Source organism: Grus americana, chromosome 9, assembly GCF_028858705.1.
Source record: "Grus americana isolate bGruAme1 chromosome 9, bGruAme1.mat, whole genome shotgun sequence".
Classification (NCBI taxonomy): domain Eukaryota; kingdom Metazoa; phylum Chordata; class Aves; order Gruiformes; family Gruidae; genus Grus; species Grus americana.
Window position 1 is genome coordinate 27,666,219 of NC_072860.1, and position 18,069 is coordinate 27,684,287.

The 18,069-nt window shown below is 42.3% G+C and overlaps 1 protein-coding gene across 6 annotated transcripts in view; it reads right to left on the reverse strand.

Moving 5' to 3' along the window:
* TIPARP (TCDD inducible poly(ADP-ribose) polymerase) overlaps positions 1-18,018 on the reverse strand; it is a 42,259-nt gene extending 24,241 nt beyond the window's left edge. The window contains exons 1-4 of one of the 6 annotated variants that reach the window (XM_054834664.1): positions 17,826-18,018; positions 16,815-16,949; positions 1,965-2,051; positions 846-921 (exon numbers count right to left, since the gene is read on the reverse strand). The gene's annotated coding sequence lies outside the window, so the exon portion shown is untranslated. Of the gene's footprint in view, positions 1-845; positions 922-1,233; positions 1,316-1,437; positions 1,508-1,964; positions 2,983-16,814; positions 16,950-17,825 lie in introns of those variants that run through there. The other 5 variants (XM_054834666.1, XM_054834670.1, XM_054834669.1 and 2 more) reach the window with 5 other exon arrangements.
* Between the last annotated feature and the right edge of the window lie 51 nt (positions 18,019-18,069).

Sequence of the window (18,069 nt, forward strand, 5' to 3'; positions counted from 1 at the left end):
AAAAGAAAATAAGTTGTACCTCTCTGATTTCCCACTTTTAGATTAAATATAAAACAACCAGTATATCTGTTTGCCAGTTAAAACAAACTGCAAAATTATTGCTGTCTCTGTTATTCTTCCACAGACATACCAGGCAATTCTCTTTCTAAACCACCAAGGGTACTTAAAACTTCAAGTAACTTCAAAGATTTAAGAATCCTCAACTCCAAAAGGGATGCTTCGCTTCATCATACCCAGGTTTAGGAGCCCCTGCGATATGCAAGAGGATCTCCCAGGGTTCGAGGGGTCCTGCTGTGCCGAGGAGCTAAGTCAGTGACTTCTGGTCATTTTGAGCGGTATCTTTAATGCTATTTCAATATCGTTATTGCTCGCTTGATTATCATTTAAGTTTTGCTGCTATTTTTAAAGTACCATATGGAGTCGAGTCTCCTGACAACTCTCAACATAGAAAGCAGTGGAAATTAAGATGATCAGAATTTGTTGGCATTTCTATTTCAGCATTTTAACATACCAAATCAGTCACTGTTTTTTTAGAAACACCACTAACAATCACCAAGAGCAATGCTGTATTTGCACAATTTCAACACAGGAAGATCTCTCGGGAGGGGATTTCAGTCCCTAAGTACTAACCATCTCACGCGAACCACACCTCCTTCTCCTTTGCTGAAGAAAGGAAGTCTAGTGGTCTTAAAATAAATTAGCAAAATAAAATAAAAGCAACAGCCCGAAGACAAAACCTAACACAACAACAAGAGGAAGCAAACCCAGACGGACAGACTGCCTCGCAACTTTCCGCAGGGTTGAAGACGCGTCCGAGCAGGCAGGTTCCCCCCGCTGAAACCTACCGGCTTTTGCTCCCCTCCAGCGAGATTCCTGCGATTTGACCCAATTTAAGGCCACCTTCAAAACCAGATTAGCTTTCTGGTGGGGAAGAAAAAAAAAAAAAAATACATTCAGTGACTACTCCAGCCAGGCACTCGCACGCCAGTATTTCCACCTTAAAAATGCCCAAACGCCTGCGTCTCAAGTCGCACGTCCCGAGCTGTTTCTCCAGTTGCCTCCGGGGTTACCAAGAGACGGCGGGGAGGGGAGGCAAGAGGGGAGGCAGGCCGGGAGCGGCCGGACCGAGCCCCGGCGCTGCGGGGAGCGGCAGCGGGGCTCACCGCCGCCCTGCCCGCCCAGCGGTAGGTGGCACGCCGCCCTGCCCGCCCCGGAGCTCCCTCTACTCCTCACATGTTCTCCTCGCTGTTTTAAATATCGCTTCCCGAGAGCGCCCGGCAGGCAGCTGCGCGGCCCGGGGAGGAGCTCCACGGCGGTGGCGCAGCAGCTCCCCTCCGCCCGCCCCCTCCGCGCCGCGCCGCCCCGGCAGCCTCCCCCCGCCGGCAGCCTGCCCCGGCCCTGGCCCCTGCCGCTCCGAAACGAAAAGGCAAAGCCGACCGGGCTGAAGCGTGACCCGCTCCCACACGCGTGACGGCCATTCGTGTCCCTTCCCGTGTCTAAAGGCCCCGTACTGAACCCGCACCTCACTGGCGACACCAGAGGAAACCGAAAGCGCGGTGACTAGATCATTCCCAACAGTCAGGGGACAAGAAATTGCTTTGCGTTTGATTTCGTTTCACCTCTAAACCTTGCGAGCCCCAGCGCCTCACCCACCCGGGGCCATAAGGAGGATTTCCTCAGGCAAAAAATAACTAGTAATAGGCCGCTGACAACACACAGGCGTGCGTGCGTGTGAGCTTGCACGCCAGGAGGGAGCCGCTTCCGAGAACACGCAAGTTTGTCAGCCCTTGCAGCTTAAAAGTCACGCAGCACGTTGGAATAAACAGTCCTCACTACAGCCAAAGATAGCACTCGCAACTTCCAAACGTTACTGAATTTCACAGCGTATGTTACTCAAAGAACACTAATTAATGACTAAGAAGCAAACCAGAAGCCCATCCTGGAACAGTCTCACCATGACTCACTTTCTGTACCTACACGGCATGAGCTCAGCTCCTTCTCGCACGGGGCTGCCGGGGTTCGGGCCTGTACTCATTACTGCCTGACACACTCTGAAAAAGAAAGCATCAAGTTCAGCAAGTAGAATGAATTACAGTAAGTTCCTATGTATGTACACAGCGTATTTTATAGGTGGAATTCGTTAAGAGCACAGTTAACTTTCTTTTCTCCAAAAGCCATCAGCATGCTGTCATCTTTTGGCTGCACACTGTGCGTGTGAGAGAGCACGGTGGATTAGTTCAGTTGCTGGTGTGACGGCCGGGGATGCTTCCCTGGTGAATCACACCCTTGTACTGCTGTAGGAAATTTCAATAGGACACGTCCATCAATTCACACGGACTCCAAGCGCATCTGCATTGCTAACTTGGCCAGATAAAATAACTTACAAAGAGGTAAATAACTTCCAAAGCTAGAATTTATGTTGATGGGACACCTATTTATGTGTTATTGTTTTCTTTTTAAACAAAGCCAGTCTTTCATTCCTTATGTTCAGTGATTTTATGAAATTATATACACAGAAAATACAGGCATCTGGAAAGAAACTGTCATTTTAAGATGGCACAAGCTGTACCATGCATCTTGAAAATGCTGCACAGCTGCGTTTATAATGCAGGGGGAACATGCCATTTCTACAAACAAATTACAAAAATTGAGCTTCATGCAGTTGGAGCTGACTTCTTATCGAATGACATACTCCAGACTGAGTAAAGAAGGCATCTGTATCTACAGGAGCTGAAAACAAATAATCATCTGTAAATTAACTGAAGTCTTGAGCGTCTGAAAGCTCAGACAGGCACAGCCTCGCACTCTGTCTGGACTCGACAAAACAAGAGCTGTACCAAGCACGGTGACTGGCAATGTGTCATATCCTCATTTACTGAGAAAGAACTGCAGACACACTTGCATTTATCTTCTATTACCAGAACTGAAATTATCTGTTTGGAATAGCTTATTTCATGCATGAGATATAAATAAGTAGCACATATGGCTGAACTACACACTAAGGTACGCACAACTCCCACTGCAGCGGGAATGTGAGGATGTCACCGAGGAAAGGAGGAGGCCTGGAATAACCATCTTGCTCAAAACAAATGTATAATTAAAGGAAATACATCATGGCACACCAGCAGATCATACACCCATTTCTAAGGCTGCCCCACACAAATATATAAAGAAACTATGATCACCATGCAAGTATGATCTCATTTTTAAATACATGTTTAAATCTTAAGCAAGAGAAAGAAAGCTTTAATTATTTCTTTTGGATGGTAAACTGCATCAGAGTGAATGCAGTAATTTGCAATTCTGACTTGCAAATAATGGAATAATCAGCTTGCACACTTCACATGCTGATGAAAGAAGGGAAATGTCTTAGACTTAAATGTCCATGCTAAAAAAAAAAGTGTTCTCAGGCTCCAACACATTTTCTCTCAGAAACGAGACCTCCTTTTCTACCTCAATTCTTGCACAATGAACATTCCTAACTTCTTAAAATACATCCCAGCATAGGGAGGTTAACCGTCCTTTTCTGATGTTTTATATGGAGTGACATCAAGAAATGCTGGCGGGAACGGGAAGATGCTGCAGACCAAGGGGGCACACAAAAGGTGTGCTGCATCTTCCCCGTTCCTCTGAAGCCATTACATCCCAAGTCCATCCTGCACAGACTCTTGCTCTCTGCATTTTCAGCAGAAGGGAGAGGAACAGTCACTGCCACAAGCTCTTATTTTAGCTTGGTGTATTTTTGCCAGATAATGCAGCAGCAAAGAGAGCTGTCAGACTCCACATTCTCTGTCTCCCACAACTTCTTGTTTAAGAGTGGTATATGACCAATGGTAAGAAGGTTCCAGGATAACCCAATTAATATAGAGACCCAGAAATCAAAGTCTAACCTTTTCCGTAGTTGTATTTCACATGTTCTCAGGATGCCTTTACCTTGCAAACTGCCTCTTCACCACCTTTGTCAGGCTGCTCTAATGGACCACTCCCTTTAAGGTACACATTGTGGAAGAAACAATAGAAAACTGTCAACTTCCTTTCCAAGTGGAAAGTAAAGATTCCTGAAGGAAAGTTAAAACAGCGGGCCATGGTGATGCTACATGTGCCCACTTGCAGTAACATGTAGGGAAAAAGCTATGGCTCTCACAGAAAGGTAAACCTGAGCTATGTTAACTGATCTTCTGCCATCAAAGCAGAGGGAAAAACCTGTTGGCAGTGGCTAGCAGTGGTGTGGGGGAGCCCTCTCATTAAAGATTAAGAATCCCTGCAGGTGCAGTTTTGGGGATGTTGTGGGTTGACATTTTGGGGAGGAAAAACAATGCCATATTAAGACCAACATGTTTTAAAACCTTTTCCCTCCAGATTCTTTGTAAACAGGAAGAGACGTTCATGAAGCTAAAAATACTTCCCTGCCTTCAGGATGTCTTTCTAAACCACATTATCTAGTTCAGTCAACCGTCTCAAAACTTATGCTTACATTTTCATCTTCTCAATTATGGAGCAGGTGAACATTGAAACTCGTGCAAAGAAAAGGCAGGATGTTACGTGGTATTATGTGGCACACACCTTAGTATCTAAGGCAGCCTTTCCAGAAAAAGTGATTCAAAGTCATCGTGCAAAACCATCAGTACTGCAAGACTACTTCTCATTGATAGTACCATAATTCATTTACTTGATAGTATGATAATCACAAAACCACTGCTATCATTCCAAGATCTTGCTACTCAACACAGAAGTTGCATGACTGAAAGTCCTGCTTACAGGCAGTTACGTAAGTTGGAAGGTAACTTACAATACTGTGCTTAGGTGGTCGTCACTAATTTCCAGGCGTCAAAAAAATTCCTCGTGAGGAATCTCAGTGCTAGTGTCCCCAGTGTATTTTAGAGAGTATAAGCAATGCACCTCACTTTACACAGTAAATCAAGAGGATGAAGTTGACTTCAGTGGTATCAGTCTCCTTCAAGAACTTCTCTATCATTTCTCCAATTTAGTCAATCACTAGACATTTTACTTTTTTTTTTTTTTTAATCACTGTACAGCACTGGATTTTCCACCATGTACAAATAAAGAAATCAGTACATACTATTACTACATAAAATACTTACATCTACAGGTCCAGGCTTTTTTCTTCTCTTAATATTATGTAATTAATATTTTCTTCATCTTGTCTGCTATAACAATTAAGCAAAAATACAAAATGATATACATCCAAGGTTAAGCAACAAGTCAGTGGTAACTAAAAGAGGACACAGGTGCCTTGACTCTCTCTTCAAAGGGAAGATACAAATATACATGTCTCTTTCTTTGCTATGTAGCAGCAGATATGAACACTGAAAATAACAAAAAGGAAAGAAAAGTTGAACCATTATCATTATTTGCAGTAGGAAACAGACTACAAAGTCATACCACCTTCAGTTAAAATACTAAACTTCTGACTTTGATTTCACAGTGGAAAAACAAGCAATCTATTAATGTTTTACAGTACTGAACAAAAGATGTATATTAAGGAAATCAATATGAAACCCAGGAATTCATCTAGGTAGCTAATTTTTACTGTAACCCTTTAACATTAACCAAATATATGGTTCTTTTCCATACCAATGCTTGATGATAAATGCTAATCACCTTCAAATAAAGTTCCATCCCTACCCTTGTTCTGACATGGCCACACGCCAGCAAGTCAGATTATGTAAGTCCCAAGGGAAAAGAAATGTCAATGGTGCAGACATTTTTTTAAAAGTTAACAGATGGGAAAAGAGAATCTCTGGTCAGTGCACTCTGTTATCAAGATGTGCTAACTCTTCCATACCTATTGGACTTTTGCAATAGTCCATTTTTCATCATATGATATGTCAACAGACTCAGCCTATTATAGGTATTTTTTTTCTCTCTTACAAGTTGCATAAATAAAATATTTATAATTTTTATTCTCCATGCATATTTTTACCTTCCCTCTTAATATTGAGACAGGTAATTGCTTCTTTTTTTTTTTTCTTTAAGAAGTTAAAAAAGCACTTGCTGTGTTTATATGAAGGTGAAATAATGCAAGCCAGTTTTCACTAATGAAGAGAGAGGAGGGCAGCAGAGGTTTCCTCAACACCTGTATTCCGGTAGCCTTTTCGGGAGTGACACCTAGTGGGCTACATCTCGCTTTGGTCCATCCTGAAGATTAGGAGGACAGAAATTTCAAGGTCCAAACATGCCGGATGAAATTTTTTATTTAATTAAAGTCTTCCTCCAATGGAAATGCTCAACATTGACCACATTTAGTCCAGGCTGGTAGATGTAACTTCGGGTCAGGAGAACCTCCAGGGAGCAGCGAACGCTTCATGCCATAGCCTAGAAAAGAAGCTGGGCCCCTACTTTGCTGGGGGACGTGTGCTGTCTATCTGTGTTTTTAAAAGTGGCTGACTTCTAGACACTGCCAGAAGGAAGAACAGCTTCTGAAAATGTCATTAGATTCAGAGCAAGATGATCAGTAAGTAAACAACTATAGTAATTACTATTCCTTCTTGTGCTCTATTGCTATCAGATACAGCCAGGAATCTTAGATAACTGAGCAGTGTTGCGTATCTGACTGGTAAATGCATTTGGCTCTTTGGACAGCAATGAGCTAAAACCACAGTGTTTTTAAGAAAAAATTAAATACAGATTATTCTTCTGGTACTATCCACAAGCAAGTAAAAATCCAAACCTCATCTGCTTACGCATGATAATCTAGAACTGGTGTAAATGCAAGAAGGTAGCTAGTTTAGTCTTTAAAATAAAAATGTTCTTCCTAGTTAAATGACATACTGTGTGGTGGTGAGTTTTTAGTAAAGCCTCATATTCTTCTCTTTTACACTACTCAAAAGAAAAGTATCAAAACTAGAGTAGTTCCAATTCATCAACATTAGTAAATTAAACCTTTTGAATCCAGACCCAATTCTTACATTTGGAGCTAGCAGTAACAAAAAAACCAGTAATTTCCTTGGCCTCAAATTCACTTTCTTTTAATATCTTGTACTAGTAATTAAAAATTTTAAAAGCATACCATTCTGTTTCTCTTACTAAATAAAACCTGAAAGTTTGGTGAAAACAGCATTTCACAGGAAAAAAACCCCAGATATATTACACATATGAATATCACCACACTTCTAGTTATATTGCTGACTATCAGATAATCTTATCTCTGTAAGTGATTTATGAATCATGTATTTGGACAGGGAATTCATGATCCAGAAGCAGGCCCTTTTCCTGGAAAATTTGTTAGAGTTAATCATTTCTCCAGAGATAGCTTACTGCCCTAGGACTGCAGTCTTAGAGGAATGAACCTAGAACTTTGGCCTACACGTGCAGCCGAACACTTCAATGCTTTTAGCATATCAGTACAGTAACATTATGCAACTTACGCTGAAGCGTTACTAACAGTTCCTGTCTATCTTATGAAACAAGAAATAATTTTATCACAAAATAGAAACAGAAAAAAAATGTATCATGCTCAAGTCAGCATTCTCTCAAGAAGTCATCTTTCTACATGTTTTCTTCTGCAACTGTACTATCCAGTGTTGTACCAGTTTGAGAGAGAAATTAATGATGCTTATAAATAAATAAATAAATATCCCAAGATCTTATTCTTAAAATGCATGTTGTGAGCACTTGCAGGGCATCAGGCGTAAATTAGGAACAGGTAACATGTTTCAATACACTAAAAAACCCCAAAAGTCTAAACACCATTTTGTGACTGGAGTCTGAAGACAGCCTTTCATCAGTGTGAACAGGATTCCTGGAAACAGTGCCTCTTCTTCAAAATTAAATTTCCTGACTTGCTTCCCTGCAAAGTACCATGTATCCATTCGTGTATGTCACAGACCAGAGAGAGGCTCTGTGACATTACACCAATTCAAGCATCCATCCAATTTTGAGGTTGATTTAGGTACCTGAGTTAATACACAAAATGACAGAAAATATGCCCACAAAGGAGACACGTTTGGTTTACATGGGATTTTTGTTGAACTGGTGCACCCTCTTGTGGAAGTCTCTTAGGTGAGCGTAAGCCATGTGGATTTAGTTAAGGCCAAGGCAACACTTACCATGCATCCCTAACACGAGCAATACAAACTGATTCATATAATACCATGTAACTTCTGAGGTTTTTTGAAGGTTAATTCTAAAATGCTGATGATTGTGGAACACGTGGATCCTGCCACAAGTAAGTAGTCATGTGTGGATGGCAGTGCTTTGTTCCTTCTTTAGGATGAATCCTATTTAAACTGAACAGAATGGGAATGTTCCTTTATAATGCAGTGTTGGCCAACTAAAATTTAAACAGCTGTAAAATTAACAGCTAGTTCTATCTAACAGACAGGTAGTTTACTATCTACGTGCAATGTCCATTCCTCAACCAAAAATCCCAACAAATTATAAAGGGACACCTGGAAGGTTATGGTACCATAGTATTTTAGATCTGACAGAACAGCAAAGAGCTGCTCACTATAGCAAAACTTCATTAGGGCTTTAGCTACCCAGTAAAACACTAATTCTACAAAGACCTGCAATACCCTTGGAAAGTTGAAGGTGTGAATGAAGATCCCTGTAGACATCCCTTGAAAAGGTCAATCCTTACAACAAAAAAAGGAGAGGTATTATAAATCTGACTGCCCTTTCTCCCAAGCTCTGCATGATTCAAACAGCAAGGAGGAAAACAGCAGCATTCACATCTTAAATTAAAAATAAAATAAGTGAATGGAAGAAATTAACACTAAATTCAACAAAACATTTTTCTTCTCAGATGCACAAGATGAAGAACAAAAATCTGAAGCTCAGAAAATACTGTTAATGTTCAAATCCTCAAACTTAACCGTGCCTCCTGAAAATGGCAATAATAATGGAAAATATTCACAAACATATCACATGCACCCGATGGGCTAGGCATAGTTCCAGATCAGCTGTAGCAAGCAACACAGTAAAATTCTAACCCCGAATAATGATACAAAACCATCTGGAAGAAAATGGGGTGAGTCCTTCATTTTGCCTAATACATATGTAAGCAACCAACTCGAAGAAACACACACATTGCTTTAGAAATCCTGCGTGTCTTCCTTCAGCACTGCAGGGCATACAGTTTGTCTCCAGTTTGACTCCCAAAGCCTCCCTGCTGTGATGGATACCGTCTGCAGAACACATAAATAAATAAAGCCACAGCATTAGATAATATCATGCAGAAAACAGCAAAATGATTGCTATATTCAGCAGATGTTCTTTGTCTGAAATAGCCTTAAGTGACCAAGCAGGAGAGATGCTCTGCTCTACGTTTTAGAATTTGAAAGTTTACTTCTTTACAGAAGAATTATTGTGTGGGAATACACTCTAAATGCTTTATTACCAGAATTGAGCAAACTATGTGTCGCCAAATTCAGCATTCCAGATACTGCCTTGCTATATTAATATTGTTCATGAAGATTTTTTTCTTTTATATTTCCTAAGATTTTTTAAATTAGGAAAAAAACATAACTTGGAAGAATTTCCTCTAACGTATAGGTCCGGGTTGAGTCTAGCCATGATGGCAAGCTAGAACACGCAAAGCTAATTCTGTTTTCTGTGGATGGATTAATCTCCAATCTAAACCAATATGGCATGAAATAAATGAACCTGAATCAATTTCATCCAGAGCTACGTCAAATCTGCACCATGCTCAAGATCACCACAGGTGTGTAGCTCTACCGCTTCTGTACAGCTGTGCCACAGAAGTTTGGAACTGCTTTCCCTTAACACAGGCTTTACATTAAGCTCAGTAGATACAACCTGGAGAAGAACTAGACCACTGCGACACCAGAGTGGCTGTCCATAGTTAGCCTGGCTCATGTCCTACTTGTGAGGTCCAGGTCCACAGCAGACTCCCTGGATCCAGCACTGCCACTGCAGAGTACACCTGCGCATACCTGGACCTTGCTTCCTTGCAACAGGTATCCTGTGAGAGCTTTCTGTCCCAGCTAGGAAGCAATGCCCTTCTCAGTGCTAGCACTGCTACACCCAGCCTGAGTCTTACAGAATCCTCACTATTAGTATTAATTGGATTTCTTCTTATCTCCAGGCTTTTTATTAACTATACCTGAGCTCAACCATTACCTACAGTTCCAAAGCTGGCTGGATAGGATTCCTGTCTACTTCATTTTGTACAGACCGTCACAGTGAAATGGGTATTACCACGATGAGTTCAAATGTTTGTGATGTGCAAGGTTAGTCTGTGTTACATATGATTACAAATAACCATTCAAAAGATAAAGCAGTCAGAAATACCCCCTTTTATTCACTCATCCAAACATTCTTCACATGATACTTCAGTTTCTAGTTCATCCTTCTTACTTTAGCATTTTAGGAACCATCAGCACACAGAGGGCCAACTCTTCGGACTATGCATTATAGGCTAAAATTTTCCTATGGCTAAGAACCAGAAGACTTTTGCCAAACTCAAGGCTGCAGGAATGGGAAACCCCAGAGATAATTCACAGGTGGAAAGCGACCCCAACTACCGTGAGATCCTCCTACCCTGCTAAAGGATGGAGCAGTAGCGGGTGGGTGGGTGCCAGAATGACACATTTCAGATTCAGAAATCCCATCTGGCTGACTTCCTCCCGCTAACAGGGATTCAGACTGCTGAACTGGACTGGCATAATCCCACTGCAGATCACCTGACATATCCCTGGTGAGGGGACCACATGGGAACTGCTTATAATCTGCTTGCTGTTAAAGAGCCACAAGCTGACTATCCCACATTTCAATGATCATTTCTGATTGCCTGGCATCCTTTGTGCCTGAATATATAATCACAGGCAGCAACTAAATAGATGGGCCCAACAGGCAGCAACAAACCTGGGCCCTAGACCAGTGCTTCACTGCCCCAAGTCACACCCTCAGCTCCTTTTGCCATCCCACTGCCTACCAAATGTCTTCCACCCACAAAACACAATTTGGTAGGTCTGCTTACATTAAAGGCTTGTTCATTCAACTTCCTCAGTCTCCTTGTGCTGAAGCATTAATGAGGCAGCTCCCAGGCTTACTTTCACCCTGTATTTCTCCACCACGTCACAAAAGGCCAGTGCAACCTGTAAGAAAGCTTACAGCACCTCCAGGTTAGGTGGCACACCCAAAGCTGCGTGTCTAGAAGAGTCCTCCTGAGCAGGCGAAAGTTACAGTTCCCCTGTGGCCTCCACACAACAAACGGCTTGACGGCCATCCTCGGATCACATCTGGCTGCAGTGTCAGTCTGCACAAACCTCCACAGGACCCAAACCAGAGGATTTTGTGCTTGACCAGAATAAAAAGTGAAAGAGATGCAAAAGGATGAAATAAAGCACCGAAATTTTGCATTTCCTGCTTTCAGAAGCTTTTATTTGGATTATCTGTGGGATGCACCTGCAGATCTCAAAACCACATGGGAACCAGACCTTGATGTTTGACAAACAGATGTCCCAAATATTGAATATTAGGTTCATACCTACCTGTAGAGTTTAGTTATTTTCCAACTATTGCATTTGATATTGCTTTTAAAAAGCATGGTCAGTTCCATGCTCTATCTGGGATAAATGCTGAGCAAGCCAGCCCCCTGAGAATCTATTTACAGACATTATTTCATTCATTTGGTCTATACACGGAAGAACCTAACAACCAAAGCTTAAAAAATGCTAAAGGAGGAAACTGGAGCAGATGAGACCATTTCAAGGCACCAAAATGGGTCACATATGCTACACTGAGCTCCTTTCAGATATGGCAAGTGTCACAGAAATCCAGCAAGCCTCAGCTTTTAGAAATTAAAGGTGAGCGTAGCAATCCATTATTTCAATGCAGTGTTCTCAGAAGGTAAAACAGAACAGCTCATGAAGCAACAGAGCCGGATAATGTACTTTGTTCACATCAATTGTTATTGCAACTATCTTCCTTTTTCCTAACCCAGGGACATTCTCTTCCCCTTAGAGTCACAGATTCTTCCCTAATTCATGTCCAGATAAGAAAGCTATCCTCTCAAAACTGGCTGGAAACAACGCTGGTTCAAGACAGTGCCATTCCTTACCAACCCCCAGACTGCCCCTCCAGCTGTGCCAGCTGTGCTCTTTTGAGGACTACATTCTAAATCACATTGAGGAACTGATTTGGCTGAAAAATACAGCCAGATCACATCTCCAATTTTAAACCTCAGACACCACAGAAGGCTTCAAAAAAAGCACAGCACACAGAGAAGAATTGGAAAGCTGCTCATCCACCTAGTTCACACAAAGATAGTAGAAGTCACTCAGTTTATGAGCGTCATGCATGTTTATTCAAAGGAGGTTTTTCTTTTGTATTGCAACAATCCCCAATCAGCTGACCCAAAACTCAGAACACTAATCCCTTGCTGCATGACAAATTTCAATACATCCAAGTAAACACAGGGATTTCAGAATATTAGAAGATGCCAATTTTGAACAAAGAGGGGTTTTTCAATCTTAACTGTAGTGAAGCTTTTGCTCTGCTGTAATTTAGTTCTTGGACATAGTTTAGTCCACTGACTCTGGAACAAATGCCATTGAGAAAGTGAGTTTGAATTTAGATTTAGATGTGAATGTGAAAACCTAGCATTTTTCAAGACTATGGAATTTATTTCCCAACTAAGTGTTGAGGGGAGGGGAGTAAGAGGAAACATGGAAAGAAATCTGCCTAGATTTCTTCTAGCCAGAATGAGGAGAATAGACAATTTTACCCGAGAACTGCAATAGACAGCTGCAAGATTAAGTCTTAGTCACAAACTTTTTAGGCTGTATCTACACTGCTTGAAAATGTTCTCCATTTCAGTGAATTACTGAGCTAAGACAACAGAGTAGACAGAGGTGTTCCAGAAATGTGAAGTGAAATGGTTCAGCTAGAACAATTAAACAAATGCAAAAGGAAGCGGTCACCCCCGGAGGACTTGGAAGTGAAAGTTACTGAAAGCAAATAATGGATATTGCTTCTGTGCTTAACAAAACCCCTCTTAGAGAAGCAAACAAAACCAGATTGGTTGGTAAGCAGACAGCAAAATGAATGGCTCCAAGGTCAGATATGTTTATGCGTTAACTTTGGATGTAGGTTCACAATGTAGTTGCATATGGAAAATACAAAGATATTTTCATATGAGTGGGATCATTCCTCTGGCTGTGCTATGATTTAAACTAAAATCTATATAGTCCTAGCATATAGAAAATGAACTGAAAAAGATGCAAGAGACTACACAGATGCTTCAACTCCACAGCAGAACATCAAATCCCGAGTAAACACTGACTCAAGGCCGAAGGCACAATATCGTTTTTAGACTAACTTAAAAAGAGGAAAACACACCCCCCAAGTATAACAGAATATACACCACTGGTACTATTGAAGAAAAACATGTGCAAGCATCTGGAGACAACATCAAAGGAACGAGATTCTCCTTTACTGAAGGACAGCTGGACTCACTGCTGTCTTACATTCTATAACTGGCTGAAAAAAACAACTTTAAAATATCAGGTATCTCTTAAACGTATCTCTGAAGATTTACTCTGACAAACTAATGTTATAAAAGCAAACAACGGAGAGGGTGTATCAAAGTCCATGTTGAGAACATTTGTTTTGCTATAGAGAGATTAAGGGTGTGCACTGTAATTCCACACAGCACACAATGTTCTGGGTTACTTTTATGAACACGAATTGTACACCACCACAAAGATCAGCTACAATCACCACTGGGGTGACATGTATTTTAATCACAAATATTATTTTCTGTGGGATTGAGAAAGGATTCTTGCCAGTCAGTATTTCTTTTTGATACAGCTGTTACTGTTGGAATGTGATAACGATCACTATCCTGAAAGAGACACTTTCTGTCTGAAAGTGTTTAAGAATTCTTCTGTTAAACAAGATGCCAGCTACCACGGTAACTAACGACAGAGCAATTCACTTAGCCGTAAGAAATACTGGGATGTCCTAATATTAACACCGGGTAACAGCAAAAATGGTCCTATCTGGTCTGTTCACAAATAATATATTAATCTCAGGGGAGTTTTTTCCATAGGTTTTGCAAGCTAAAAAACAGTTATCAATATTAGAAGGACGATATAAACCATCAAGCTCTAAGACCTTGCAATCTTTTCAGCAAAGCTATGCCAAGAAAGAACCGCAGCTCAAAGTGATATAGAATTTTCAATACAGTTGAGAAGTCTTCCTCACAGAAACGATCTCTGTGTGTTCCCAAGGGTTTAGGTAGGCATAGCTGGGCAAGTCTAATCAGAGTCTGACAGAAAGGTCACTTTACACAGCAAATGTAGTTTGAAAGAGCTGCTATGCAAGATTCTGTAATGTATTAATTCGCTGGAATGTGTAAATAAAAAGAGGGAGAGAGAGAAATAAACAGATGTTCAGAAAGTTACTGATCAATGGCCAATAACAATCAAGATGTTGAAGACTGTTGGCTACGTAAGTACAGCTACATAATCGCTGGCATCTGCCTTCGGAATGCCCAACTCCTCCCACCACACGCAGTCCCGACATCAGTTACATCCAGGTATTCCTGCACTGACCTGCTGGATGCAGACACATAGGAGAAAAGGAACCGTGATCTGGTCAGAACAACTCCGCATCACTGTACTGCTGTTTGCTACCAGAGCTACAAAGGCTTCAGTCCTCAGGCACCTACTCCTGGCACTGTTATGGTGACAGAAACAGCCACCACAACAGCTTTATGGTTCTGTTCTCAACCCATCTGAGGTTGCTCCCTGTCTCTGCTGTCTTACAGGAATTTCCCCTTCTGCACATTAGGGATTCTTTTAGGATTTCGACACCTAAAGGAAGAGATGGCACAAATTAACCAACTGAAAAAACCTTAGTAATAAGTTTTGGAATCATTAGAGGTGTTTTTTGTTTGTAAGATAGTCATATTAATGAAAACCATTCTTAGACCCTGGCACACTAAGATTCATATTAGCACAGAAGATGACAAATAAAACTTTGCTGAAGAGCAAAAATTTACTGTTAATCACCTACTTTGGGGATTCTGTTTTTCAATCTGACACAACTGTGTTTTGGAGTCTATACTTCACACAGATAAATGGCAACAATAAAACAGACAAAACAAATCCTGCTGGGAAATACCACTGTCCTCATTTAAAACTTTAAGTTTGGTCCAGCTTAGAGATTTAGAGAAAAAGCGAGAGCAGTAAAGGTAATCCTTGTATTTCTAGAATGTTTATGACAGTGTCTGTGTTTTAGAAAGAAATTTGGTAAGAAACATACTGCATAATTACAAAATAACAGCATTAATATTTCTATTATCAGGAGCACTTTTGCTTTTGGGTCACAGAGCCGTTGTTCCTCTGATTTTGATGCCTTATGTTCCCCATGGCTTCTGAATGAGGACTCAGACAAGATGCAGCCAGCACAATGCAGATTTAGGCACTTAAACAAAAACTTGAATTGTTTTGACAGAAATTGGGGGGCCCATTTACTCTTGGGGAAGCAACTATGACATACTTAAAGTGAGTATGAAACTTCAGCAACAGTTTTGTTGTATGCAGTGTTCTGCTTAAAGCTACAGTTTGCCAGTGCCAGGATTTTTAAAAAAGCAAAGTGCTCATTTATTTTTTCAAGAAAATCTTTCATCATTTCACTGCCTAAAACAATCTCATACTTCATCTCAATGGAGAGACAGATGGTCACCAGGCAGATTTTGTTCCAAATCCTTCCCATGTAAACCCAAACCAAGAATAAAAAGTTAGACTTAATTTCATTCCACCACAACACAAAACAAGTTTACCCAGATGAGTGGAAGGAAGAAATCTGTGCAAGAACAGAGTCAATGATTACATCTGAATCTTGAAACAGTCTTAAACTTAATCTTTCCCATGATTTCCAACTATTTTATACAACTCTAACAATGTTCTTTAATAAGAAAATTCTTATGACTGGTAACATGGATCAAATAGTGATGTTACCTACTCCACATTTAGTTTTAACGTGTTTTACAAAGAAACCCAGACTGATCCCCACTCTCCTGGGAGCACCATCCTCAGTACAGATTTTAGAATGCCATCTGATGGGCAAACAGCATTTCCCGCCAGTGAAAGCCAGAAACAGCTGAAGCCATTTCAGAACAGGTTCATAACACCCAGAGATGCAGGGTGTAAGGAACAGAGACATCAGAAGGAACAGGTATCCACATGTTTCATGTAACAGATACTCATCAAAAAGAAATAAATCAGTGAAGGTCAACGTTTGCAAGTCCAGTGAAACACACACATGCATCTTTCGGTGCTTAAAGACCTTGAAGTAACAATTCACTAAAACATTGCTGACTACTTCAACAATTTTCACAGAGAAAATAAGTTTTGATTTAAAATTCAGAATTCATGGTTAAATAAAAGAAATCATAACTTTTCCATTTTAAGGCAGCCACAGAAATATTTAGAAATGAAGAATACACAGCTCAATAATATTATAATCCAATTAGGTGTGGGAGCCATCACCACCCGCTCAATGGCATTAGAAGCATCTACGAAGGATCTCTAAAGTTAGCACGTAGGCAGAGGAAAGCCACATATGCCAGTTAACTGGAGCTACAGAGAAACACACACCACCTGCCGATTACGAATCCCACAGGCCCCTCGTTTCCCAGCAATGGAACACCCACAACTGGTCCCGACCTGCGGCATTACCCCTGACCAGGGGCAGGTACGGCTGCCCACGAGACGAGGACGGGGGGTGGGCACGGGGGGAAGGCTGGATCCCCGGCTGCAGCAGGCAGGGAGCTGCAGCCCCACTTCCCGCGCACAGGCACGGCTGCCATTGGTACTCACGGGCCTTTCTGCTGGTACTCAGAGCTCCCGCGCTCCATCTGATGTGTCGGCTAACCCAGCCTGGGAATCCAGGCTGCAGGCGTATGTCCGAGCCCAGGAAGGTCTCGCTAGCAGAAGCATAGCTCCCATAGTTGCCTGTGGATGATACAACAGCAGCGATATCATTGTTAGCACGCTACGTTCAATACGCTTTGAATCATGAAAATCCACTCTCAGTTTGGTCTTGAAAATTTATTACAAGGTCAAACAGCAGAGTCCTACTGCACCTAAATGTTTCATCAATCTCTATCCTAATGAATTATGATTTTTGATCGCATCAGTTAAACTTCATTTCCAGCTAGCATTTCCTCGTTGCGTGCACCTCGTAACTTTTCTTGCAAAGAATATTAGTAACTGGGGGAAATACACAAGAAGGATGACTTTAATTAAATTTTTAAATGGCACACACTTTGTTAAATAAAGTTTCCTTAAAATGGCTACAAATGTTAAGGAAAAAGTGCTGTCCCAAGAGACAAGGAGCACTACAGTCACCCCAGGCCACCAGGAGAACATCCCTAAAGGTGTTACCGCATCGGCAAGCCCTCCGCGCTTCCGAGCGAGACACGGCTGTTGATGCCCCAAACTTCCGTGGGCCCCCCCACGCTGTTACCACAAACTGCAGAGGGACCCTTAAAAAACGCTGTGCGGGCCCCTGCACAGGGCTTCCCCAGCTGGTGTGCGTCAGGGAGGTTCAGGAACACTTCTACAAGTTAAAACAACACGGAAATGCTTTTTAAAAGCATAACTAGGCCTGATTGTTTCACAGAACAAGAGAAGCACGTGCCAACAATCGCACCCCTTCTGTGGGAGCTGGAGGTTGGGGGTTTCCAGGGGAGAAGGACCGAAGGGGAAACACGCCGACTGATTCCCTGCGGCGCCTCACTCCTTCCCCCGCTTAAACCGCTACAGCTTCGGCCGCCACCGGCAGCCCCAGCAGGGAGCGCGTCCTCCGGCGTCCCCACAGCTACTCACTTGCCTCAACCACCGGGGCCCGCGCTCCCGCAGCCCGGCGGCCGGCCTCCCGGGATACCCCCGGGGCGGGCTGCGGGCGGGCTGCGCGGAGCCGCATCGGGGCGGGCGAGGGACCGGAGAGACCGGTGGGGTGAGGGGGGTGAGGGGGGTGAGGGGGGTGACGGCCGCAACGGCCTCGGGCCCGAGAGAGGCGGCGCCTTCCCGCCGCAGTCCCCCGGAAGGGCTGTGAGCAGGGCCCACCCCC